Source organism: Mesoplodon bidens (assembly GCF_964165515.1).
Source record: "Mesoplodon bidens genome assembly, chromosome: X".
Taxonomy (NCBI): Eukaryota; Metazoa; Chordata; class Mammalia; order Artiodactyla; family Ziphiidae; genus Mesoplodon; species Mesoplodon bidens.
The window spans coordinates 122,404,283-122,430,595 of record NC_138163.1 but is presented as its reverse complement, the minus strand read 5'-3'; the positions used below and the strand labels follow the sequence as shown (position 1 = coordinate 122,430,595).

The following is a 26,313-nucleotide window of genomic DNA, read 5'->3' as shown; positions in this document are numbered from 1 at the left end:
CTACTCAGGAAGTAACCTTGGAAGCAAAGCTAATTACCCTCCAATCTGTGATCTCGAAATGTAAAGATCTTAAAAAGTGAGTGGTTGAGACGATTCTGGAGAGCCTTACTTGTTCCAGATGGCTTCTGCTCCAGAGGGAGAAGCTTTTCAAGTGTCCCGTGCAGTCCTGGACCCTGTGGGGCCTTCTTCTTTCACTCGGGCCTCAAGCACAGAACACAAAATCCCGTCCCTGGGAGGGGAGAGACGCAAGGGGATGTTCTAGGTGAAGGTGCCGTGTTCCCCCCAGCACTCCCTGTGGAGCCTGCCCAAGGTGGGCAGCCAGCTGAGGTGGGTGGAAGGACTGTAGTTTGCCCTCAAACATCCTCACCTGTCAGCAGAGTCGCTGATAGTTGGACCTTTTCTAGCACATGCACTAAAAACGCCTTTGTACCTGTGCTTGCTTTTAATTACTCAAACCGGTGTTGTTTCTAGTTTTTTCTCTCTCTCTCCTAACAAAACTTCAACTACTTGTACCTTGTTCTGCCCCCACGGAAAAGCTGCAGAATAATCAGTTGTTTACAAGCCTGTAAGGTAAATAATCACAGTGCTTCAGTGTGATGAGTTTTTAAAGAGGCATTTAGCATGACGTGTGAATTTTTAAAATTATAACTTCATTGAAAATAAAATTTGTCTTTCCCTAGATTATATGTACTGTCCAATGACTGATAGACTATGGAACTTGCTAAATCCCATAGAGTGAATTTGAGTCTTAACAAAATAAAATACATATTAAGTGAAAAACTTTAAAAAAATACATTGAATTTGTCTAATGACTCTGGTCTTTATGCTGCAAATTTGACTTGGGAGACAGACTGCATTAAAATATGAAGACGGTTTTTATACCATTAAATCAGAATTTAATTTTGAAACTGAACATGGATCATTTATATATAAACAAAAGGAACACTGGGGCAAATTTTGTAACCCTAGCCAACTACCCTAATTAGGAAGGAGTGGAATGGCCTGAGGCAACACGTCGCCATATTACTTAGGATCTGTTCTGTTGACAGATGATGATCTGGTATATTTTGTTCTGCTTGGTATTCCCCGCCCCGTATGTCTACATTAGATTTAGATCATCAGGCTAAGCCACAGCCCAGCGAGGTGCCTGGGACCCACGACCAGGTGGGCGCCCCTTCACAAAACCTAAGCTCATCAGGCACCGCCTTAATCTGCAGCCAGTCACGTGTGTGCAATAATAGCCCTGCTTTTGGAAACCTATCTCTACGAAACAGAAAAGCTAAAGACTAATTTGTGCTTGGGATGTTTGAAAGGACATCTGGTTTTTTTGTAATGGCAGGCAGTGAAGTGAGGAAAAAAGTCATGGTGTTGGGGTGTCTGCCTACCAAGTGGGTGATACGCTTGTCTCTAAAACGGTGTGATCTCGAGAACCTGGTCCCTCAAATCTTCGTATTGTGAAGTTACAGGGACATCTGGGAAGATCAGCAGACTCTAGCGTGGCATGGCTAATTCTTCTTGGCTTGTGATTGTTTCATAGAGACTCTCCATCTTAGCAGCAGTAGACACATTTCATCTTTCTTGGGTAGCTAAGGTATGAGCTGCCCCTCGCTTTCATTCTGATCTCTCAGCTTTACTTTATTGGGCCTTATAATGGACTCTACTCCACTTGGCCGAAGGGAATTTCTGAGCGTCTATGGAAGTAAAATGCACTCACCATAAAAGCTGTCCCTGAAGGAGGAATGTCAGTGATGCCCAGTTCCTCAGGCATTATTTAACTTCATTTGCAATGATAAGTCAGCCATGGCTTTACCTGTGGTCCCCAGTAATTCAGAATGAGAAGCCCCCCACTTAGGCAATGTGGAATTTGGTTGGCGCTTACATCTCATTTCTATCCATGTGGGGGAATATGTAGCTATCTGAAGATATGAAAATTAATGTAGTCTAGATTCACATTTTACATTTACTCAGATATTTATTTGAACTCATAAAAAGTTTATTGACATAATTTAGAAGATGAAGAACTAAAATACATTCCAAATATTGACCAAAATAGTGTGGGAAGTAGCTCAGATAACTTTCAATCAAAATCATTGCTATGCATATTGCCATATCCTTCTCCATAAAATCATATCCCTCCTCAAAACCACACCCTCCAGGTGGTGAATTCTTGAGCTGATTTGCTCTGCAAGCTGCCAAACGTGAAGATAAAGTAAGTAGTGCAGCCAGCTAGAAGGAAGAGATATAAATGTACAACCAGGACGTTTCTGCTAGAGTCTTAGGCATTCGGGAGGTACATAATCTTCATACAAATATATAAAACTTTTCAGTGAGCTATTTTCATTTGAATCCATTCTCTTACTCTTCAATTCTTCACATCAAGCCTGCAAAGGAAAAAGCAAAGGAACCATTAGTTGAGTTTCCATGAGGTACTTTTAGGGACAGCTTGTAAATCAATATGATAGGTACAAGTCAAAATTGAAGGCCTCATTTTCACTTGAAAACTTCAGTTCTCGATTCCATGAAGGTAAAGTGAACTATGAGTAGAAGGTGTGACCATCAACTCTGGCTCTAGTGATCTGAGTAATTCTAAACTAAAGGAGGAATGCTTCCTTCTGAAGGATTAGACTATAATGCCGACCTTATGATTATGACTTGCAAGACCTTTGGTGCCTTGGTAAATTCATGGCTCCCATTCTCCACCCCTCCCTAGAGCCACCCCCATTGCCATGTAACTTTTTAGTTTCCTACCATCATGAGTAGGGTAGGATTCCTCATGCCTGAGGTTAGTCATGTGACTTGCTTTGGCCAACAGAATGAGGTAGAAGTGATGGTGTGCCAGTTCTGAGCCTGAGCCTCAGGAGGGATCACGTGTTTTGGTTTTCCCTCCTGTATGTCTGCCATTGCCACAAGTAGGGTATGCCCAGGCTTGCCTGAGGGTTCCCGGAGAAGGATGGGCAGCATGTGGAACAGAGCCCCCAGCTGACACAGATACATTAGTGAGCCCAGCCTATATCAGCTAAGCCACAAACACATGAACCAGAGTAATAAATGCTTTTGTTTTAAGGCATTGGATTTGGCGATGGTTGGTTATGCAGCCATAGCTAATTGATACGGTGCCATTTGTTTTCCATTATTCTTTGCTGCCTTTTCTTGCATGTTTTACTTATGTGGATGGGCTGAATCTTTTCTAAGAAATAGAATGCTTACTTTTTTTTAGTACCAATGGCTGTAGAAACAAAACTCCAGAGACAAGGATCCCCCCACCCCCGTGCAGCAGTCACTATGACTTGGCTCTCTCCATATCCATTCACAATCCCCTTCTCCCTTGCTTTTCTCTACTACAAAGGCTGGTAGCCAAATACTGTCTTTCCCAGTCTCTCTCATGGCTTGGGGCAGCCATGTGACCCAGTTGTGGCCACTGAGCCCAGAGCAGAATTCTGCAGCAGAGGTCTTTGCTTTCCTGTGTATTTCTTTAGAGATTACAGAGCCTGTTGCATCACTTAAGATTTATATAGCATTGCTGTGATGCAGGTTGTATTATACTCATTGTTGAGATGAAACACCTAGAGGTTCAAAGAGCCAAGTGAGTAGCCCAAAGTCTCATAGCTGGTAAAGAGAAAAGCTGGGATTTGAATTCCTGTGTCCTGACTGTCGGGCTCCTTCCACTCCGCTAACGGGAAGGTTTGGATGGTTCTTGAACCGGAGAGGAAGGTAGGAAGGCGTCATTGAGTGCAGAACTGAAAATGTTACCAACAGCCATCAGCACAGGCTCACGTATTTTTTCTAGCATTTATTTCTCTTTTTTAGAAACTCAATTTTTAGTCCAGATCATTCACCAGGAAGAAGCAAGATACCATCTCCTTCGCAGCCCAGGATTTCCTGCCTGAAATGTACTTTGTTGACCAGCAGCTTCCCAGCATCACCAGGGCGCCCTCCTCCCCATGCCTGTCTGTTTCTCCCTCGCGCAACCTGAACCGAGTTTGTTGGACACTCACTGCTTGTGTAACGTGATTCAAGCCTTCAGGCCACTCCCTCTTGCCTGATAACTTTTGACTAAAATCCTCCCCTCCCCCCATGGCTCTCCACATCATAGGCTGCGGTGTAATTAGTTGCCTATATGCATCCTCTGTCCCGGCTCATCTCTTTCCCGCCATAGCTGTCCTGCCTCTAGGCCGTGACCTTCTGAAGGGTATGAACATGCCCTATTCGTTTTTGCATCCCATTTCCTATCGTGGCACCTGACACAAAGCGCGAGCCTAGGGATTGGTGAGGTGGAGTGCTGGAGGGGTGAGAGCGGGACAAGAAGTGGGATCGGAGTGCTGGTGAGGCAGCAGGAGTGGGCGAGGGACCGAAGAGGCAGGAAACCGTCAGTGTTGATGCGCTGTGTCCCCACTGTGCTGTCACACCTCTCCTGGGCCCCAGCCGTAGCCCCATCATGGCCAGCGTGTGCCCAAGCCATTTTACTGCTGTGGTCACTGTGCTGGGTGACATATGGCCAGTCTGCCTAGCAGAGTGAGAGGCCCAGCACAAGCTGCCCTTGAAACCGAGCCATTCCTTGGGCTTCTCTGAGCAGCATGGAAGGGGTGATGATTCATAGTAAATTGTCACTGAAGCCTGTTCTATGAGGTGGCATTTCTCTCCAAGAAGTGTCCAGACTGTGAAGCCTCATCTGCAACCAGAAATAGGAACCATTTCTATGACAGGCTTGATACGGACTTTGACCCCCACACATCTGTCTCAAATCGGTAGAATTATAGCTATACTGAGAAAGAGAGGATGAGCCATTTGCAGTGACCCTCCAGTGACTGTTTAAAAGCCCTAAGATGCCCCTCATGACCGGTTTCAGCTTGTGGACCTCTCTGACTTTAAGACAGTTTTGGAAACATAAGGAAACCTTGATGCAGTTTGCCCAGACCACCATGGCCACTGAGATCACCATATTATTTAGGAAAAGCAAATGCACAATTCTTTATGCAGTACTAGCCCCAGGGGAACTGTGCTTCATATGGGGATGGAGGAACCGCTGACTTTACACAGTAACCTCATTTAATCTACAGAGTGAGCCCTGGTCTTCCTTGTAGAATGAACTGGGCAGGAGGCAGCTGATGGAACAGAGGAGTCACTGCAGTTGTTGTTCTGCAGACCACCCTTCCCTCCCCCAGCTTCCCCCTCCCTCCCGGATCCCAGGAGAATTTGAGAGGGCCCAGCAGCCCTGGACACAGGACACTGCTGGTGGCCAAGGTCGCAGATGGTCCTTCCAGGAGTGCAAGGCCCCGAGAGGACCAGAGTCTCCGTCCTTGGCCTGGTGGGACTCCGGGTGTTCTCAGAACACCTTTATGTTACTGGAATACCAGAATCCAGGAATTCAGAGACCTGGGTGAGGGCTCAAATTTAAAAATGGGAACAATGGGAAGGGATCCAGAGCTAAAATTGCCCCTGCTGTAAAGCACACTTGTTTGTCGGGGTGCTGGAATGCAAGTGTGTTGGGCGGTGTCCAGGGCCACACTGCTTTGCTGCCTAGACAACAGCTGTCAGCTATTCTCCTGTGTCCTGTTCTCCTGTCGGGGACATTGGTGAGAATGATGGCGAATGCGAGGCCCCCTGCAGAAAAGTCACTCTCCAGCTACCGGCACACCCCTTTTGTACCCAAAGCAAAAAAGTTTACATTGGGAAAGGCACACCCTGGCTGGTGCAAGGGTGATAGGCCAGATATCTCCCATGTGTCACTCTAGGTCCAGGCTGAGGAGCATGTGATGTTTACGCCCTGCCCCAACCCATTTATAGCTGTGTTACTCATACTTGCCGCAGCCCCACATACATCATTTAGGAAATGGAGTCCACTCAACACTGCTCTGCATTTGGTCCTTTAACCAGATACTCGGGGGCGGTGCAATGATTACTTCCTCCTACGTGGTGCTAAATCATAGAGCCATAAACACAGTGGCACTCAAACGTAATCGAGAGAAAGGCCGTGCCTTGTGTTCCATCTGGTTCCATATGCAATGACTGACCAGGCACCCAGAGCAAACTGGTTGAAGCTTTGGAGTTTGTTAGAGGGCATTTGTGGAGTGCCCTAGAGCTCCTAGCACACCTCCATGCCAAGGCTGGGGACACAGGAAGTGCACGGCGTGAAACTGCACCCGGGTAACTCCAAACCCAAGACTATTTTATCCCCACCAGCCACTCATAAAGTAAAAGAAACAAAGCTCTAAGTAAAAACTTTTAAAACTTTTTTCTTAAACTGCAAAATATCCACCCAAATTGGGTTTTGTGCGTCATGAAGCCTTTGGTGGCTAAAATAAAAACGGAAATGTTTCTACCAATAACTAGTAAAAGCAGGGAAGAGCAGAAAGACACAAAGAGCAGGACATTTGAGGGGTAAAATTCTGCACCTAAAATCCAGGGTCAACAGTGTTACGTGCTGGGTGAGGAGAATTTGAGTGACCTTAAGGAGAAGGCAAATTGCATGTCCAGGTCAAATCATTAAAAATAAGCTCAAAAGGGGTTTTTTAATCCTACTGTATTGAGAGTTTGTTGCCTTGGATATCAAGTCAGGATCCGGCAGGTGAGACAAAATTGAATTTGTTTGGGGAGATCTTGGTGGAATAAGGGGTATAATCCAAGACCAGTCACCACTGGTGGCTGCTAGTTTTGTGGTCCATTTCTCCATCTGTCAGAGCACAGACCACCCTGTTTCTAAAGGGGCCACAGATTTTACTGGAGAAACACTGGCCCGAGACTTCCTAGTAAAGCAGAGCTCGATAACGCGCAGAGGTAGACAAAGTAATGAACAAGTCGAGTAGACTGCTGTCTTAACAAGAGGTTCCAAAGATGGCAAAACCCTTCTATGTTGTTTAGGCTTGAGCATTTGAGACCTAGGGACAATGGCGCTTACATCAGAAATACCCAGTATCCTCTTAGAACTGTCTGGCACGGTCTCTGGCAGTCAGAGGTCCTGGGACATCCAAACGGAAAAGCAATTTCTTGACATAAAGTTAACATATGAAATAAATGTAGGCCTCCCTGTCTCTCTCTAATAAGACATCCTGGAAAGCACATTGTCACAGAGATCCCCTTAGAGCTGATTGACATTTTGTTTGTTTATTTCTACAGTAACAATTATGGTAGTCAGTGGTCCATAATCTCAGTATTCAAATTAAAAACCTGGCCGTTGATACACCATCAGGCAGGTATAAAAGCTTTATAATCCTCTAAAATAGTAAAACTGTTTTCGAAGATGAATGGAACTTGAGTTTTCTTATTGCTCCTCCTTTTATAAATTAGGAAATTAGGGAATTCCCTGGCGGTCCACTGGTTAGGACTCCACGCTTTCACTGCCGAGGGCCTGGGTTCAACCCCTGGCCAGGGAACTAGGATCCCACAAGCTGCACAGCACGGCCAAAAAAAAAAAAGAGAGAGAGAAATTAGGAAATTAAAATCCAGAGGGGTTGAATCCAAGGTGAAGGTCCAAGGTCACACAGCTAGTTAATGGCTGGTCGAGGATTAAAACCCTGTCTGGAGCTCTTAGCCCCTACAATAAATCTTTACATGTTGACGGTATTAGAGGCACCTTGCATGAACAACTGATACATAGAAATGTATCTGTAATGTAAAAATAATTTGACTTGGCATTCTTGTACTTGTTCTAATAAACATCCAATTTTAATTTCAAAAGATATTTTTGCCTTGTCAGAATTTAGTAGAGTTTTTTAAAAATATTTTTAGAGAGTAAAATGCACAAATCTTTAGTGAACAGCTTCATGAATTTTTTTATGTATGTATATACCCATGTATGGCTCTTATTTTTACATAACTCTTAAATACTACCCTGTATGCCAGTAATATATCATCAAGGTTTTGTTTGTCTGTTTGAGAAATACTAGTTCCAAGAGATGATAAAGCAAGTTTCACCTTTGAAAGAAAGGGAGGGGAGGGGGGGAAAACAATCTTTCCATGGTCAGATAAATTGAGGAATATGGGGTTAAGCACAGATAAACCATTTTCTTAGTTTTAGAGCTCCTCAGAGCTTTAAATATTACAAATATATATTGTGTATATTGGGTGTGAGGATGATATCATGTAGCATTTCAAAATTTACTTGATTACTGAATCATTTATCCAGTTTTCTACTGTTTGTATTCTTTTTCATTTATCATTCATTATAGCACAGATAGTGTGCATACTATTCCATCAAGTGGATATATGAGAGTTGAATTAATCGTAATCGTATTGTTGGACACAGGTTCTTAATCAATTTTGCTATCATAAGTGAACAAAACTTTTCCCACACATTTTCTTTAGGATGGCGTCCATCAAGGCCTAAGTGGGTTGGAGGACATACAAATCCACAATGGCTGGAACTTTCTCCATTTACTAAGCCCCACACCCTCATCATCTAGACTGGCATAGTGCCTGCTGTACAGAAGACAATATCTGTTGAGGGGATGAGCAAGTGTCCATTTCATGATCATTTTCCCACTTATTTTCGTGAATATTACAAGAGAAAAATTGCTAACTCTTTTTTCATTGAGTATCCCCCTTTGAATACTAGTGAGGCATATTTTCTCATGGCTTCTCTACTAATTATACATCTACTTCTGTGAATTGTGAGTTCATTTCCTTTATTTATCTATTAAGGTGTTAATGTTTTGCTTCCCAATTTGCATGGGCTCTTTATACAATTGTACACTTCATGCAAAACACTTTTCTTGATAGAGTTCACCATTTAATGTTTGGGTTTTTTTTTTCAAGTACGGAATTGATTTTTAATTAGCAAGATTTTGAGGGATGATTTTGATGGCTCTTCTTTAAAAAGCTATCTGGGCAAGCTTAAATCAATGCCTTCATTTTTTTCCCCAAATCATTCCAACCATTATTTTCAAAGTTAGTTATAGCCAAACCCTCCCTTTTGAAGCCATCATCAAAGGCCTTTAATTTTATTACCTTAAAAGTGATAAGAGGGCTTCCCTGGTGGTGCAGTGGTTGGGAGTCCGCCTGCCGATGCCGGGGACACGGGTTCGTGCCCCGGTCTGGGAAGATCCCACATGCCGCGGAGCAGCTGGGCCCGTGAGCCATGGCCGCTGGGCCTGTGCGTCCGGAGCTTGTGCTCCGCAGCGGGAGAGGCCACAGCAGTGAGAGGCCCGCGTACCGCAAAAAAAAAAAAAATATATATATAGTGATAAGAGGTCAAAAAAGAAGGATGTTCATGGAAAGAAAAGCATCGCCTTGGAGGTGTGGGGTCTTATTTAGAAGCTGTGGTAAATCACTCCTAAAGTTGGGGAGGAGGGTGAGTTTTTTTAAACCCCCCAGAACAGGAGCTCAAACTTGGCTACACATTAGAATCATCTGGTGAATTATTAAAACTTCCGAGGCCCAGGCTGCCCCAGAGCAATGACATCAGCGTCTCTGCGGGTGGGCTCAGTATTTTTTAAAGCTCCCAGGCCTCTGATGTGCAGCCAAGGTTGCGAACCGCTGGCCTAGGAGCACTTCTCAGACTTTAATGTCCAGAGGAAGTACTTGGTGATCCTGTTAAACTGCAGATTCTGACTCAGGAGGCCTGGGATGGGGCCTGAGGTTGTACATTTCTAGCAACCTCTCAAGGGATGCTGTTGCTGTTGGCCCATGGACTACACTTTGAGAATCGAGGGTCTAGAGCAGTGGTTCTCAACGAAAGGGATGGTATTTTGCCCTCCAGGGGCCATCTGGCGATATGTGGAGACATTTTTGGTTATTAAAACCAGGAGGAGGGAGTGCCACTGACATCTAGTGGGTAGGGCCAGGGATGTGCTAAACAGCCTACAGGCCCCAGGACAACCCCCACTCCAAAGAGTTATCTGGCCCAAATGTCAATAGTGCTGAGGGTGAGAAACCCCACTCTAGAGAGGGCTGGTTCTGTGAATAAAAATGATCCCAAACCTGAGCTGGAAGGCTGTCTGCTCTGGTGTGATGAGTGGTCCCTTCTGAGAAGCATTTCTGATAAAACATATGAGTGATTTTTTCCTGATCAACTTTAATGAGATTAAGAGCCCCTTGTGGGAAATTAAATTTACCTGCCTCACTAAATTAGCCTTGTGACAGAGTTTAAAGACCACTTGTACCCAGTCTAACAGTGTTGTCTAACCACAATTTTTCCTATTCCAAGTTTTTGAACTGGCTTTTTGAAGCCTCTTTAAGCAGCTTTGAAATAAAGCTTTGACATGTGCTGGCAATGAATTCATCAGAGAAATTGCTTCAACACCCTTTGCCTTGCCAGCCTCCAAGCTGCTTCCCAGGTGGACCCTGTCTATAAATTCTGCTGTTTACTGAGTGCCTTCTGTGGAGACATTGTAGTGCGGACTCCGCTTTCAGATCCCAGCAATCCTACTTTCTAGCTGCTTCACCTTGGGTAAGTGTTCTATTAAGTACAGGAAAGTAACAGTACCAAACTCCCAGGGCTGTTGTGAGGGTAACATTTTAAGGTGTTCAGCAGAGTGCTTCCCACATAGTAAGTGCTCGATAAATGTGAACTGTTACTATTACTCCAAGCTGAAGACCCAAAAAAGCTTATAGATTGACGTGCATGCCCTCCTCCTCTGCCGTCCAAGCAAGACTGAGCCTTTGTTGTCTTGGCGTCAAGCTCTTTGTGGCGCTGATGGCTGGTGGAGGTCTAAATGGGTGGAGAGCACTGAAAGCAGTGAATTGAGTTGAAATTACAGAAAAAAGAAGGGCTGGGGCAATCGGGTAACCGGTTTCGGGGGAAAGAATGAAGAGACATTTGGGGTAAGAAGCCTCTAGGATGAAGGACTTTCAGGCTGATAATGAATCAGGAATGTTTAGGTCACTTTACAATGTTAATCTTAGGTGAAGGTGAAGATTTGCATTCCTTTTTGACACCGCTTTCGATGATCAATTTATGTTTCTTTTGGAGGAGGCTCTGTGCTTAAATGTGCTTAAGTGGTCTTAAAGGTGGAAACCAGATGCCTGGTTTTATTTTGGTTACATTACATGCCAGAAAATGTATTAGGTAGGTACTGTGGATACACTGGTGGGCAAGTTATCCCCCTTCATGGAGCTGAACATCTAGAAGGAAAGTCAGACAAGAAAATAAGTGATGGCAATCCATTCCTCCATGGTGATGGGTGCAGCTGTGATGCGACAAAGGCAGCTGTGGATGCTTTATCCAGTTTAAGGGGCTATGGAAAGGCTTTTCCAAAATTGTATTTAAACTGAGACCTGAATGATGGGTAGGAGTTAGCCCGCTCATGGGTAGGGGAGGAGAGAGATTGGAAAATAATATTCTGAGCATGTATAAAGGCCTAGAGTCAGCATGACACCTCCCTGAAGTGGCTTGGAGCAAGGGATGCCCTGAGTGGGCAGAAATGCCACTTGGGAGAACCTGGTGAGTCTGAGCCAGCTGGTGCAGGCCCTGGGGGCAGTGCGGAGCCACTGAGGCCTGTTCTGCAGGGCAGTGACATGATCACTTTTGTGTTTTTACTTTTTAAAAAAACCTGTTTACTACAGGGCTCTGGTGATGAAAAACAAGGGAGAAAAGGCTTTAAGGAGTGAAGGGCACAGGTCACTCTGATGGCTGTGGGCTATTAATGCTCCGATTATTCGGTGAGGTCACGTGCGTGGCAGCAACAAGCATGGTGGATGAATGGAGCTTGCAAACCTGCTTTCAAGGTGAAAGAGGGGTCAAACATTTCAGAAACTCACAGCACTTATCCAAGGGCTCTCGCCTGAAGATTGAGAAAGGCAGCCCCTCACCATCAGCAAAGGCCCAGGGACTCCCCACCGAAGGATCTCTGCTCCAGATCTCAGACTTCCAGCAGGGGCTTAGAAAAATTCCCACGGGCCTCCCACTTTACTTGGAGAACTAAATACGAGACAAATCACAAGTGACCACAGACTGCCGCGCGGGCTCTCACCTGGCAGTGCGCAGTATTTTGTGGGCTAGGAAGAATCTGAGCTTAAACAAAGCAGAAATGGACAGTTTCTCCGATCCCATGGCTTAATTTATTGAACAGGGGAAATAAGCCTTGGGAGGAAGAAGGACCCATTCCTAACGATTTAACCATTAATAAAGCCCTACTATAAATGGAACTCAGGAGAGAAGGTAGCTTGTCAGAGGGCGAAGGAGTGGCCCCATTAGGCGAAATAGGTCAGGCAGGAAGAAAGTCGCCCTGTTCCTGCTAGTTACGTGGATCAGAGTGACAAGCCTTGTTGTTTTTTAACTGTTTGAAAAAGGATAGAGAATAAGAGGTTTCTTTCTGGTTGTTGTCCTTCTTACAAGATGGCTGTTTCAAAGAGGATCCTGAAAAGAAAAGAACTGATAGTATTTATCACAGTTTTGAGTTTTGTGCTTAAAAACCTGTGTGTATGTGTTTTCAGAAACATAAGTTTTTACCGAAAAAAATTCTGTGCTTCTCCTAGGGAGTCCCTATGGCTGATCACTGTCTTTCATTTGGGATTAATGAAACAGCAACTCCTAAGGAGGGTGGCCTTTCCATTGATTGTTGGTGTTACTCTCTGCTTTTTTTCACCCTCGGAAATCAAGAGAGAACAGGAAAACTATCACAATAGGAGAACAAAGCGAGGAGAGGGAGTAGTACACAAGCTAAGATTTATCCCTCCAACCCTGACTTTTTAGTTTACTTCTGGATTTGCCCTCCCTAAGAGGTTCCACTTTCTTCTCCTTCCTTTTGGAGAACCTCCTCTATAATGACTCAAGGAAGTGAAGAAAAACGTTTCCCAAGTGCTCAGAGTTTGCACTTTGCTTATATGTTGTCTGGTTTATAAAAGCTTCTGCTGTTAAAAACATCCTGGAAACTGGCTTCACATTTGGAAATAATCTTTCTAATCTCCCCAAAGATAAACAACATTTGGTGTCTTAAATAAATACAAGAACTTGTGGATGGTGAGGATCAGTAAGGTTAAAAGAAAAGCAAATACTGAAATGTTAAGGCTATGTGACTTTGGGCAAAACTTCACTTCTCCAGACCTCAGTTTTCTCATCTGTAAAAAAAAAAAAAAAAAAAAAATAGAAGAAGGGTAGGCTGCTGTGTAGGCATCCTCCCAGATGGCCCCCAGTGAGTCTTGCCACATGGCATTCATACCCTTGTATAGACCTGTCCAACACCAAGTAAAGCTGACTTGTGTAATCAATAGCATATTACAGAAATGACAAAGTGTGACTTCCGAGACTGGGTCATAAAAACCAGTGCAGCTTCTGCCTTGCTCTCTCTTGGATCACTGGCTCTGGGGGAAGCCACCTGTCATGTTGTGAGGGCACTCAAGCAGCCTAGTGGCACCAAGGCCTCCTGATAACAGTCATCACCAAACAGCTAGCTGATCACCTTTAAGGTGAGTGCGCCAAATTAAAAGTGGATCTTCTGGGCTTCCCTGGTGGCACAGTGGTTGGGAGTCCGCCTGCTGATGCAGGGGACACAGGTTCGTGCCCCGGTCCGGGAAGATCCCACATGCCGCGGAGTGGCTGGGCCCGTGAGCCATGGCCGCTGAGCCTGCGCGTCTGGAGACTGTGCTCCACAATGGGAGAGGCCACAACAGTGAGAGGCCCGCGAACCGCAAAAAAAAAAAAAAAAAAAAAAAAAAGTACTTTGTTTCAGTCATCATAATATCATCTTTATAGTTTTGAAAACATGTAGTCAGGGAAAAAATCCTTCTCTGATATTGATCTAGAGCAGAAAATGTGCGACGATCAGCCTTTTCCATCTCTAATTGAGTTGATTTCCTTTAACACTGCTTTTCAATGGTTAAGATTCTGCCCTTCCAATGCAGGGGGCATGGGTTCGATCCCTGGTTGGGGAACTAGGATCCCACATGCCGTGTGGCGCGGCCAAAAAACAAAAAATAAAATAAATTTAAAAAAATTTTTAAGGGATGGGGAGAATGGGGCATTTATGCGCTGGCTTCAGTCCCTCATTGGTTGTGGGTTTACCCGGTGGCATCAACTCCGGTAGGCTTGCAAGGAGTTAAGGTGCAGGCATTTGACGCTATTGGCCTGTTGGAAACCGTCTACCATATCTGCTGATGAATTCAGGTGGAAAAACGAGATACGGTGTGAGGTCCTCCTCAATGACTGCCACAGCAGTGCATCTCAGATTTTAGTGGAGATACAAATCACCCGGGGTCGTGTTAAAACACAGATTGTGGGGCTTCCCTGGTGGCGCAGTGGTTGGGAGTCCACCTGCTGATGCAGGGGACACGGGTTCGTGCCCCGGTCCGGGAAGATACCACATGCTGCAGAGCGGCTGGGCCTGTGAGCCATGGCCACTGAGCCTGTGCGTCCGGAGCCTGTGCTCCGCAACGGGAGGGGCCACAACAGTCAGAGGCCCGCGTACCAAAAAAAAAAAAAAAAAAAAAAGTGGATCTTCTAGTCTTAGTCAAGGGTTTAGATGACTGCAGTCCCAGCCAGTATCTTGACAGCAACCTCATGAGGGATGCCAGCCAGAGCCATGCAGCTCAGCCACTTCTGCATTCCTGACCCACAGAAACTCTGAGATAATATTATTGTTTTAAGCTGCTAGGTTTGGGGTAATTTGTTATACAGCAATATATAACTAATACGGTTGCCTTAAGCCAAGTCCAGCTCTTATATTTTATATGTCAATGAATAGGTGTTATTTCTGGGAATCCTGAAAAGTTGGCATTTCATTTATGTCAAAAACCAGATCCTAGCTGCAGGGTAGGACTGTATTGCTTCAGGCATTTCTAAAAAGATGAGTAGCCAGTCTCTAGAGACCTGGCGTCCTGAGAACTCATGGATTCAACTTTGTGGAAGCAGGCCAACACAGCTGGCTGACCTTGAACCAAAGCTTACAGTGCGATAGTTCAGCACCCAGCAATTAGTCCTTAGCACATCTTACCAAAAACGTATCCCATTTATATTATGTTTACACCCAGACACTGAACTTGTTAAAAGAAACTTCAATGGAATGTGGACTTACCTGGGCTCTATTCTTAATGAGTCACTCCAAAGGGTGCAACTGGGATTATTTGGAGGGAACAACACCCCTAGCAGTTTTTAGTATGAGGTGAATTGGGATAGGGGTTAAAAGTTGCTGATTTCATGGTTAAACTCAAGTGACTCTCCAGGGCGGGGGACATATCTGTAAAGCAGGGGGTATAGAGAGGACCTCTGCATGGGCCTGGGCCTTGGTTAGATTAAGTGGCATTGGTGGTGCCCTAACCTGTGAGAATATGGCTCTACGTATCTTGGGATAGACACACATCACGACACTAACAAGGCACAGCACACTCACTAGGGGGAAACAGCATGTCTTCAACCCCTTCTAAGCCCTTCTAAGCTATTTTTTGGACTCATGTGGCAGTCTGGATAACTTAGTATCTCTTCCCCATGTCCTGTGCCAAACAGAGGCTGTGGCTTACCACTGGATCACCCTCTGAATAAATGTACATATATGCTGCATGGCTTTCCAAGAACGTGTGGCTTTTTTCCATAGTTAGAGACTTTCATCCCAGCCACTTTGACATTCAACCGAAGAAATACTTTTCCAAATAAGAAAGATTTCAGTTTGGTTTGTCTGTGGAGGATCTGAGAAACATTCTCTAACTCAGTCCTTCTGACCTGAGTTGCACATTAGACTCACCCGGAGGTCTTGTGAAACATACCCCTCCCTCAAGGAATTATGGGTCAGGGTGGGGCTTGGGCAAGTCCAGGTGATCCTAGTGTGCAGTCAGCACTGTGGATGGTCTAACTGTACCCAGCAACTTGCTGCTGCCTGACTCCAGGACTAAGATAACTAGAATAAAAATAAGTGATTCTCACCCAAAGCCCAAGGCTGGACAACTCAGTTGTTCAGAAACTGGCTTCAGTTCTTACGCCATAATATTTGAGAAAAGCTATACAACTGCCTATCAATCTGCCAGGTAGCTGGGATCCTGGTCCTGTCTTGTATTGGACTTGAAAGATGTTCAAATTTAGGGCGTCTTCTGTGTTTTATTTCCACTACCTGGACATCCATAACAGTATAATTGAATGAAGATGATCAAACCTGGCTTTTTGGTCTCTGCATATATTTGAAACTTGGCGAGGCCTTCCTTAGAAATATTTCTATAGAGATTGGAAAAGTGACTCCTCTTCTTTCTTTCCAACCGCTGCATCCAGAGGTCTCTGTATTATTTCTTACAATTGCATGTGAATCTAAAATTATCTCAAAACAAAAAGTTTAAAAAGAAAACCAGGTTGTGGGGTACATTTGGCCCCTGGACCCTGGTTTGCCAACCCTTGGACTGTAGCAGTGTTAGAACTTAACAGTTACAGAAATTAATATTGTATCAGTGAGATTAAGTGACTGGTAGGTAAGTTGATGCCACTAGCATTCCTCATGCATTATTATTAGGATTGTCCCTCATAATTTACACAGTACATTTCACCCCCATGGAACTTTATCTGCCACATGGAGAATCAGCCTGGGGCAATGGTTCAGAGTCAGACAGCCTGGATTTGAATTCTGGCTGCCCCACCGTCTAGCTGTGCCACCTTGGGGAGGTCATGTAACTTCTCTGTGCCTCGGTTTTCTCACCTGTAAAATGGAGCTCTTATGTATACTACCTCATTTAAGAATTACAAGGTAAAGTGCTTGGGACAGTGCCTGACCCTTGGAAGCACTATTATAGGCACTAATGATTGTTGCTTCATTGATGCATTATGTATCTGAATTTTAGCAAGAAAATTTGGCCTAGTTGCTCACTATACCTTTGGATACTAGCTGTAAAACCGTGGACCAGATAATGGGATAGTTAGGGGATTTGGAATGTCCAGACCTAAACAATCTAGATTGATGGCTCTAGGTCAGTGGTTCTAAAAGTGTGGCCCCTAAACCAGCAGCAACAGTCCATGGCAACTTGTCAGAAATGCATGTTCTCGGGCCCACCCCAGACCTATACTGAATCAGAAACTGGAGGTGAGGCCCAGCAATCTAAGTCTCAGGAGGCCCTCCAGATGATGCTGATGTATGAGAAAGTTTGAGAACCACTACTCTAGGCCAATCTGAAGAGTTTCCATTGCTACAGCCCACAGGATGCTGTCCTTGGTGCTGCCTTGTCCCCACTCTCCTCAAGACCTCAGTTAAATATAGGGACGAGCTTGCTTCTCAAATTAACAGATCAGAGATGCAAAGCCAGCCTGGAGGGATAACTACACTGTTGGATGCTGGAATGTGGACCTGAAATGATCTCAGTCGGTTGGAAGTGCCAGCCAAAATTCGCAAAGTTGTGATTTTTAATAGTGCTTTATTTTTACCTAACGCAAATTTCTAACTCAAGTTTCTTGGCATTTTAACTCCTACATGTTCAGTGAGGTTGTCAGCAGTGATGGTGGGTATCCAGGCACCACATTTCTAGTTAGCACCATGGCCAGGACTGTAGGATTGCAGCAGGTTGACCCTGAGTACAGGAGCGAAGCCCTGCCCATCACCTCTTGGCATTTCATAATTTGATCACCTAGTGAGAAAGGGTGCCAGCCAGGAGAAAACAGAGTCTGCAGTCAATTATGAAGGGATGGCAGTGAGATGGTGGGGAGGTTCAGGGTCATTCTAGTGCAGTTGCATTTGCCATCTGTTCTGGTCTCTGAGCATTATCAGCTGTTTTGTCTTATCTGGGCCACGTGCTCTTCCCATGCACTGGGATTCCCTGCCAGCCAGGGGCTCTAAGACCAGCTCGGTGGTGTAGCCTGCTCCTGGCAGTGGAAGCAGGTCTATAATTGGCCCATAATTGGATTGGATTTGGCTCAGACTGACTCCCAGGCTGTCTCTCCCCTGACAGATAACCAGAAGTAAACTTCGTGTATAATTCTGCAGGGAATCTGGGATGTCATTTCTTGGCTGTTGCTGACAATGGAGAGCTTTCTAGAAGAGTTAACCTTTAGGGTGATGATTTGGGGCTATCTTAAAGTGAAGTTTTCCCCAGGCCCATTGGTTTGCCACCTGGTCTTTCTGAAATGAAGACACTTTAGCCAGATTTTCAAATTCCATGATCAAATATGTGTGTGTGTGTATAAATGATACAGTATGTTTTTTTAAAATTAGGCAGCAAGAAAACAGTAAATAGAAATGGAAATTGAGATAGTACCTTTCCTTTGAAATATATGTACAGATCTAAGTGGATAACTTAATCCTAGCTCTCTTTCTCTGTCAGTGAGAGAAGTCCCTCTGCGTATAAGCAGAGCCATTACCTGTCCTGTTCTGGACCACAGCATAGTTTGTAACTAACCCCTCCTTGGCACCTGCTGCACACTGCATTGGTGGTCCTACTTTTCTGATTAAAAGGGATCACACTCATCTTCTACAGATGGACTTGACTAGACTTAATTAATAATTAGTCTTAGAACAAACTTCCTCTTGAGGGACATGACGATACATCCCACAATCTTCCACCCTGGGTGAAGTTGGAAGTCACATAAGAATGAACTGCAAATTCGATTCCTGTCCTACCTGTCTCATGGAACTGTTGTGAGCCTTGAAAGAGAATGAACACAGAAGTATGGTGGAATTCTTAAAATCAAGGGCAAGGGCTTGTTAATATTATTACTACAAGTAGGTTCTAGTTAAAAGATGGGATTTAAAACTTGCCATAACACTCTAAATAAGCCTCTGTTTCCTCATTGCCAAGTTCATGGCTCCCCCTAAAGTGGCCATTTCACAGAGTCTCCAAGCTGCCATGTTATGTGGCACCTGTATTTATTACTGACTGCCTACCTGTTTCACTCTTATTACAAAGTAGACATGACTTAATTGTCAAATTAAGTAACATCAGAAAGAGGGAGAAAACACTCCTGGAGAATAATAAGGTGGGGAGATTGGATGTGAATGGGGCATAAGCCAGGACAGGATGTCATGGAGCAGACACAAGGGCACTTCTGGATGTTTAGATCGACATGGATCTTGTTTCAGGTTCTGGAGCAGACTTCAAGAGTACACAGTCTGTGTACAAAAGATTACTAAAAAGATGAGATGCCTCTTTTTTTGGCCATCAGGCCCGTTCAAAATGCTCAGTAAAATGGTGTCTAAATGCATTGTTTCACTTTTCCTTGATAGTAAGAGAACGGCAGCTTGACTCTTTAAATATTTCTTTAACTGATTTTCTTCAGAGAAAGATCAGAAATTGCAAACCGGACATATTTGGTAGTTAAAAGTGGCTGGCGTGCCCGCGTCGGCACCTGTTGACGCCACTGGGGGCATGTCTGCGGGACCCGCGACGTCGCGACGCGTCAACAATGGCGACTGCGTCAGCGTGAGCGGGCCTCAGTTGTCAAGCGGTTTCCAGACGTTGCGGCTGGACCCGCAGTCATCTTAGGATCGGCCGGCGGGGAGCAAAGACACCTTGTGCCCGCTCCCGCCGCGTTGTGGATCGAGCGGTGGTGTCAAGACCCAGCGGGACGGGCCAGCGTCACTTCGGCCTCTTCGCTCTCCCAGACACTGCACCTGGGCTAAGTCGGCAACATGAGCAGCAACAACTTGGATGAGAACGACGAGTTTGATGAGCAGTTGCGAATGCAAGAATTGTACGGAGGCACTGAGGACGGCGACACCGAGAAAGATCCCGGTGGAGAAAACGATTCTTTCCAGCAGCAGCCGACTGACACCCCATAAGAGTGGGACCTGGACAAGAAGGCTTGGTTCCCCAAGATCACTGAAGATTTTATTGTTACGTATCAGGCCAATTATGGCTTTTCTAACGATGGTGCATCTAGTTCTACTGCAAATGTCCAAGATGTCAGTGCTAGGACTGCAGAGGAACCTCCACAAAGAAAATCCCCCAAACCCAGTGATACCAAAAAGAGGGGAGAATCTATACACAATCTTCTGTATACAGTTTGGGGTGGTTCATGGATCCCCTGGAGTTTAAGAACTTTTGTCATGCATATTTCAGATTTTTGCTTTTGATTTTGTTCTAGAATCGTGGTATCTAGTATATGCTAAGTTGTGTAGTCCCAATAAAAATTTGGGTCTTTCTTGATTGTGCTTTCCAAATTCAGTATTGATGAACTGACTTCTGATGTAGCATTAAGAAGTTATTCTCATAAATTAGAAGAATTAAAATAAACTGCATTGGTGCTTTCTCATTAAAAAAAAAGTGGCTGGGGAGGAAATAGAGATCCCTTGAAGTCTCCAAAATCAAATGAAAGTGCTGAAGTGAAATGCTTGTCATTTTGCTGGCTTTGGAAATAGGAGCTGCTGCAGGTTTTGAAAAATGGGACTGCAGTGCCTCCTCCAGGAGAAAGATGGTAAGTGCAGGTTAGAAATCATCTCAGGAATACTTCAAGGAGGGGTCCTCCCAGGTACTTACAAGGGTCTCAGTGAGCTCAGATTAGTCACAAACAATTAATGAGTTTTCTTTTTCAGTGAGCTTTTTCATATTTCCTGGGGAAATGTGAAGAGCCACTCTTCAGAGAGTATTTCATTTAAAAACCAACCAACCAACACTTGGCCTTGGAAGAAAGGGGCTGAGAGCAGAGGGTATGGGCAAGTTGTGGGGACAACAAAGGGAAGGACATTTTCTGGATGCCACTTTGTGCCAGGTGCCCCATCTGAGTCAACTCACTGTCTTTATGGTTGCCTCTGAAGATTGGGATTGTCATTTCTGTTTATAGACGTGGCTCAGAATGGTCAGGAACTTGCCCAAGATCACAGACTTACTACGTGACATAGCCGGAAGTAGAGCGCAAGTGTGTCCCACTACATCCAGCATGTCCAGTGCTCAGTGTCTTAAGTTGGTAACATGCTATCGTTAGTAATAATAATAGCTCCCATTGCACTGGGGACTTTGTACACACCATGTATGTTAACTTGGTGTTTCTCACCCTCGACACTCCTGACATTTCTTGTGGGGGGCTGTCCTGCACGTTGTGGCATGTTTGGTGGCATCCCTGGCCTCTACCCACTAGATGCCAATAGTACCCGCCCTGCGTTGTGACAAGCAAAAGTGTCTCCAAACATTGCTCAATGTCCCTTAGGACGGGGAGTGAAATTGCCCCCATGAGGTAGGCATTTCTCTCATTTTTCAGAAAAGGATACAGTGCTAAGCCAAGTCACAGACCAAGAGAATAACAAAACCAGGGCATGAACCTACGCCTGTATCACCTCTAAACTGTGTGCTCTTCAACCTTCTTTCAGTAGAATATTTGTTTTCCAACATCCTGTCTAGAATCTCTGTCACTTGTATTCAAAGGCCATGACTTGTTTCTTCCTTCCTGCTGCAGCTGTTATGTGCTAAAGTCCCCTCTCACATTCACACCCAACTAGACTGGGAGTCCCTCGGGGGACATTGTCTTGTATTGCCTACCATTAGTGTGATAGTGCCTGGCATGGAGTAGGTGCCCAGATGTTCACTTACTAAAGGAGTGAATTCATTCCAGTACTTTAACCCTTTCTGTTCAAACTCAGTTCATGCTGTTAACTTGTTTTATGGAGAAAAACGTTAATTCGGCCAAAGTAAATTCCAGGTAGCCCAAGTACAAAATGATTAGGAAATTAAAATTGAGTCTGAATAAATGGATGTTTGAACACTCAGAATTTGATAACCCCGTTTGGTAAGTTTTCAGGAACTCCTGCTTCTGGAACTAAAGAGCAGCCATGGTTCCTATCATTTGTATCTAAAATTGGGCTTCAGGCAAGAGCTAGGCAGAAAAATGTGTATGACGTGCTAAGGATTTGGCTGCGCGTGTGACACGTCACGGAAGGAAGTGCCACTGTCCTTGCTGGAAGGCATCCAGTGACTTCTGGGTGGTAAGACAGGCTTGCTTTCTGCTGTTTTCCCAGCAGTCAAGATGAATGGTTCTGAGCAGTCTTTGTGTCACCCGCCTGGTTGAAAACGACTCCAGTCTGTCCGCTGCTTAAAAGAAATTGTCCCTCAGTGAGAAGCCAATTGACTGTCCCTGCCTGGGATTAAAGCTGCCACCACCTCGCCATCTGCGTAAAGCCCTAAACCGGAGGGTGTGGAATGATCAGTTCCCGGGCAGGGAGCCGTGGCGAGGGAGTACAAGTTAAATGTGCAAGTCTCGATTTCCCCCTCGTGACTCTTTCTCCTTCTCAAATGCCACAACGTGCGGGGGGAGTTAAAACGAGCAGCGCTGTCACGATGCAGCCAAGCCTGATTAGACAGCCTGGAATTCACTTTCCCAGTTTTCTACGTGGGTTGCACACAGCATGAGAAGGAATGAAAGAAAAGGCTTCATGGGTAGGAGACGGCTGCCTCTTGATGACACAGAGACGCCTGCCAAGCCCTCGCTCAGCCCAGGAGCAAAGGAGGGCTCTGCAGAGGCCTGGCCTTCCTCTGCTGCAGTTTTGTCAGCACTGGGCCAGGGCCACGGCATCCCAGGTGCAGGCACCACTGCTGCTGTTCCATCCCCTCTCCTTCCTCTTCCCCTCCTTTCCTTCCTTTCCTTTGCTGCCTTGGCCTTTCTCTCAGTGTCTCTCTCAGGCTTTCTGTGATATTTACAGACATTAATGAACCCTCTGTTTTTCCGAGACCCTTAAATAGAGCAAATTATTTGTACTTCCAGGCAATATTCTGCCTATTCACCTGACCCCTGCTAGACTCCCTGATGTGTATTTGAATCCCCAAAGCTGACAACCTCGGCGCCTGGTGCATGCTTTATTCTCACTAAATACTTGTTGAATGACTGACTGAATGCATGCATGAATTGGATAAATGAATGAGCAAACGAATGAACGAGTAAATAAACCAACATGTCAGAGTTGTGGTGTCACCTCTTTGTGGAGGTAACAGTTTCTGCAGCCTCTTTAAGCCTTTCTTTGTTTTTACTGTGACCTAACGCAGTGAAATATTGGAGAAGCCCAGAAGACTACAGTTAAATAACATTTTTAAAGAATGCAGTGGGTGCTAGTGATTAAAAGGACTGGCTGTGGAGTGCGACACATGACAGTTGGCATCTCATCTCCGTGACTTAAAAGCTGGAAGACTTTGGTCAAGTTACACAAACTCTCTCAGCCTTCTTTTCCCTATAAATGAAATGGGCATCACAGTATATACTCCATGCAGTCAGCAGGAGGAGTAAATGAAATAATGTATGCGACGTGCAAGACACAGTGTCAGGTATATCACGAACATATAACAAATGCTAACAATGACAATAAAAATGATGACATTGATGTTAGTGCTGATGATTACTAATACTTAATGTTTAACATTCACATTTTTAAAAACTTGATGAGAGACTTCCCTGGTGGCGCAGTGGTTAAGAATCCGCCTGCCAATGCAGGGGACACAGGTTCGAGCCCTGGTCCGGGAAGATCCCACAAGCTGCGGAGCAACTAAGGCCGTGCGCCACAACTACGGATCCTGCGTTCTAGAGCCCGCGAGCCACAACTCCTGAGCCTGCGTGCCGCAACTACTGAAGCCCGCGTGCCTAGATCCCATGCTCCACAGCAAAGAGAAGCCACCGCAATGAGCAGCCCGTGCACCGCAACGAAGAGTAGCCTCCACTCGCCGCAACTAGAGAAAGCCCGCCCACAGCAACGAGGACCCATCGCAACCATAAATAAATAAATAATTGATTGATTAAAAAATAAATAAAAGACTTGATGAGCTGCTGAGATAACCTACTGCTTTCCGATACATTTGCGGTGAAAAAATAACCTACCAAAAATAGTTGTGTTTAAGGCCTAATATGTACCATATACCATAAATATATTTAGTTTACCAGTTGACAACAGAATCATATTTAGGAGTGGTTGATTCCTAAGTCTCTGATTAATGTGAAGAGATTATAAATATTGGGCAGTTAATTACTATCCTTTTTTGTGTGTGTGTGGTATGCGGGCCTCTCACCGTTGTGGTCTCTCCCGTTGCGGAGCACAGGCTCTGGATGCGCAGGCTCAGCGGCCATGGTTCACGGGCCCAGCCGCTCCGCGGCATGTGGGACCTTCCTGGACCGGGGCACGAACCCGTGTCCCCTGCATCGGCAGGCGGACTCTCAACCACTGCACCACCAGGGAAGCCCTTTTTTTTTTTTTTGCGGTACACGGGCCTCTCACCGCCGTGGCCTCTCCCGCTGCGGAGCACAGGCTCTGGACGCGCAGGCCCAGTGGCCATGGCTCACAGGCCCAGCCGCTCCGTGGCACATGGGATCCTCCCGGACCGGGGCACGAACCCGCGTCCCCTGCATCGGCAGGTGGGCTCTCAACCACTGCGCCACCAGGGAAGCCCCTACTATTCTCTTTTTATTAATGTTTTGATTTCTGTAAAATGCAGTGCATTGATTGCTTGGAAAGGAACGTTTGCAAGTTGGTCCTGACATCAACTTTTAAAATTGATCAATCAGGGTTACTTAGTCTCAGCACAACTAACATTTAAGACTGGATAATTCTTTGTTGTGGGGGGTGGGGGCTGTCCTGGGCATCGTGGGACATTGACCAGCATCCCTGCCATCTCCCCACTAGGTGACAGTGGCAGCCCATACCTCCCTCAAGTTGTGACAACTCAAACTGTATCTAGACATGGCCCTCTGCCCCCAGAACCACTGGGTTAGGGTAATGAGTTCCATTGCATTGAGATCAGGGCAAGTGCCAGTGGTAACTGCCCTTTAGCCCGTGGAAATCTACATGCCAGAGTACAGGGTTTTACAAAATTTGGTCCTGAGTTACCTCTGCCTTCTAGAGAGCTGGCTGGAGCAGATGTGCTTCTCTGGGCTCAGATCTATTCTCACCAATTCCACATCCCTACTGAGAATTCACACACTAGGCCCTCCAGATCTCTGTTTTAATAGAAACCATCCAGGTAGCTTCTGTATGTTTGCTGTAGAGAGGCTCTTAAAGCAACTGCCACGATCAGCTCAAAGGCTCCTCACGTTCGCCCTCAAGAGTACTTTACACCCACACAGGCTGTAACCAGGGCCTAGAACAGTAGCTTTGCCAGGCAGGTTAACAAATGAATAAAACCTTGATGCAGTTCAGAACCACTGCAAAACTCATCTTTATCCTAACCAAGTGGGGAGCAGGAAAAAAAAGAGCATCACAAATCAAAAGAAATGTGGCTTCACTAGAGAGTGAAAAATCTCAGCATAAAACCATTTCCTTCAAACAAAATGAATAGAGCTTCTGTAATTGGGTCAAAGCAGGGAACATTCCAAAATTGAGGACAAAAAATTTCCAGCAAACCACAGAGAAGACATTTGGAGAAGTTGTTGGGTAAGTTTAGTTCTGTGTAAAACAATAAATCAGTCCTCTGTCTTCTGGCAGAGGGAAAAGGTTATGAAATCATGATAAGTCAAAGACTATGAAAAATAAATCATCTTAATTTTGAAAGCTACAAAGCAGCATAAAAATTCTTATGATAGAGAAAGACAAATACTATACCATCTCACTTATATGTAGAATCTAAAATGCACACACACAGTCATAGAAAAGGAGATCAGATATATGGTTATCAGAGGCAGAGCCGGGGAGGGGGAATTGGAGGAAGGTGGTCCAAAGGTACAAACTTCCAGTTACAAGGCAAAGAAGTACTAGGGATGTAACGTACAACACAGCACAGTGGCTATAGCTAACACTGCTGTGTGGTATACAGGAAAGTTGTTAAGAGAGTAGATCCTAAGAGTTCTCATCACAAGGAGAAAAAAGTTTTTCTTTTTTCTCCTTTCTTTTCTTTTTATTGTATCTGTATGAGATGATGAATGCTAGCTGAACCTATTTCTATAATCATTTCACAGTATATGTAAATCAAACCATCCAGCTGTATGCCTTAAACTTAGGCAGTGATGTACGTCAATTATTTCTCAGTAAAACTGGAAAAATATTCTTATGAGACAACGTGAAGTGGAAAAAGCAAGATTCAAAACCATACATGTGCTATGAATGATGCTCTGTAGGAAAAAAGTAAAAGGAGAACCAGTTCCCATTTATGTGTAGTTATTCTATACCAGGTGCCTAGATGTACTTCTTAAAATACCTCTCCCTAATCCTTCACATCTCCCTAATCCTAAACCCTATGAGGGAGACACCATTTTCTGCTTTTTATGAAACGAGGAAATAGAGACATAGAGCTCAAAGTTGCAAAGGTAGAAGGTAATGAGACCAAGTCTTCATGACCTAAAGCCCCATATTGTTAGCAACTTAGTTGTATTGCATTCCATATGTAAACCTAAGGGGAAAACTGGAAGGGAAGATACCAACTTGAGTATTATGATAACTGGTGATCTTACAGGTGATTACTTTTTATTTCCCAGCTTCTATTATGTTGTTACAGTGTTTATATAAATAGATTGTTTTAGCTTATTACATTTTACCATTTAAAAGGGCTGATATTTCCATTCATGCATCAGTTCAATCATTT

General features: G+C 44.8%; 1 protein-coding gene across 1 annotated transcript in view; it reads right to left on the bottom strand.

Annotated features, from left to right (window-relative positions):
* Positions 1-2,230: 2,230 nt before the first annotated feature.
* The window catches only part of SMPX (small muscle protein X-linked), a gene marked incomplete at its 5' end in the record, with an annotated part of 48,825 nt that continues 24,742 nt past the window's right edge, over positions 2,231-26,313 (bottom strand). Inside the window, one exon of the mRNA XM_081222513.1 lies at positions 2,231-2,381. The remainder of the gene's footprint in view (positions 2,382-26,313) is intronic.